We start from the raw sequence: 1837 nt of genomic DNA on the forward strand, positions 1-1837 counted from the left end.
CATTTGCATTTTTACAAATTTCACAGGGAAGCAACGTTAAAGTAGAAGGAATTCCCAATCTTATACCTAGCGGATTGATTTTTTTAAAGTTTGATGCCAGAGTTTTCAGTCTCTTTGTAGTATGAAACCTTTTTCGATTGCCTCACACACTCAGTATAAAATGATTAGGCCATTTCGCCCCGAACCATTAAGCAATATATAGAAGAACTGTTCCGTTTTCCATCTCATCACGAAACAAAGAAATACGACACTAATTTTGTCTCTTCTTTTTGCTAACATGCGTGCTCACTACTGAAAAAAAATCACAAAAATGAGAAACAAATCAAATACCTTTTCATTGCTTTGTTTTTCGTGGGATGAATATCGGAGCTATGAGATGAAGTCCAGGAGCAGTAACCATATGATAACGGTCTAATGTTAATCATCGACGCAAATCCTTCATAGCCAATAATCTAACCAAAGTATTTATATATATATATATATATATATATATATATATATATATATATATATATATATATATATATATATATATATATATATATATATATATATACATTATCATACTTTTATATATTTGTTTGTTCTTCATTGATAGATAGTGTTCATTAAAATTTAATATAAAATTACTCATGTTAATATTAAAGTACGACATGTTATTTTCTTTTCTTGGTAATGCCATTTAAATTGCTGGCAATGACATTGCTTTATTTACCAAACAGTCATCGAAGAAGAAAGCAGTTGATGTCTTCTTCTTAGTGGTTGTTACCGCAACCACTGTGCGAGAGATCTCTTCGACCATGAGATTGGTGAAGCACTCGAATATAGCTACGCACACGGAACAACGATCGACTGATAAACCATCGATAAGCGACACCCTGTGAACGTACTTTATCTGTATACAATTCTATCCAACACTTATGCAATGAGGTAGTTTAATTCCGACATTGGGATAAGTTTATAGAGTCAGAAGTCTATCCCTATTGTGAGCAGTAATCACACCGCTATCGTTTAGTGTTTATGATCTAAAAGTTGATCTCGAGAGCCTTTAGTAAAAGCTACATCATTCCACGTATGTTTCATTGTATACAGCAACTAGTATCATTTTGCTTGAAATGCATGATGGTAACACATGAATTACGATGGTTATAGAGATGCTCAGAGATTGTAGTAAGATCTAATTGTAGGAAATTTATTATACTTTATACAGGAAAGTTTGTGAACGATCGAGTTGTTGGTGAATTATATGAATTCAGCAAGATGAATACAGAAATGTAAGAATCATTTAAAATTTACAAATAAGAATCTAATTAAAATATATTTACAGCTTAGAAGCTGCTCAGTAATGCAACTGAAAGACTGTATTTAATGAAGTTGTCCGTAACAAACTTCTAAGATTTCTAGCCTTAAGTTGGGCAGAAATCTGATGCCGGATCGCAGCCGTGAGAAAAATCGTAAGCACTAAACCAGGCGAGCCTAACACCACTCGAGAATCGTAGGACAGTTTCGAGTTTCCCAGTCGGAATCTAGGAAGGGCTTCCAAGCGCTCAAGTCGAGCGGTTAGCATCGAAAGAGTTTCACCGTAGTCAGGTGACCATCAGCCGTAGTATGGCAACTGACCAAGCGAGTAATAAATGCAAACAATGTGACAAGGGTGAGACAGCGGAGATGCTTTGTTGTGAGCTATGTGGAAAGAAGGAACACATCGTATGTGCGGGACTTCTAGATGGATTCGAACTGGCAAATGCTACTTGGATTTGTCAGCAATGCAACGAGGAAAAAGAATTGGGTGATATGGCTAAGTCTGTCCATAGCTCGACTTCGAGTAGGCGGTCTC

At 35.7% G+C, this 1837-nt stretch overlaps 1 long non-coding RNA gene across 1 annotated transcript; it reads left to right on the forward strand.

Moving 5' to 3' along the window:
• The first annotated feature begins 956 nt into the window (after positions 1 to 956).
• On the forward strand, positions 957 to 1433 carry LOC134226091 (uncharacterized). Its single transcript, XR_009983393.1, has 3 exons — positions 957 to 1072; positions 1211 to 1274; positions 1328 to 1433. It is a non-coding gene; the product is annotated as an uncharacterized LOC134226091 (long non-coding RNA).
• The last annotated feature ends 404 nt before the right edge of the window (positions 1434 to 1837 follow it).

This window comes from Armigeres subalbatus, chromosome 3 (assembly GCF_024139115.2).
Source record: "Armigeres subalbatus isolate Guangzhou_Male chromosome 3, GZ_Asu_2, whole genome shotgun sequence".
In the NCBI taxonomy this organism is placed as follows: domain Eukaryota; kingdom Metazoa; phylum Arthropoda; class Insecta; order Diptera; family Culicidae; genus Armigeres; species Armigeres subalbatus.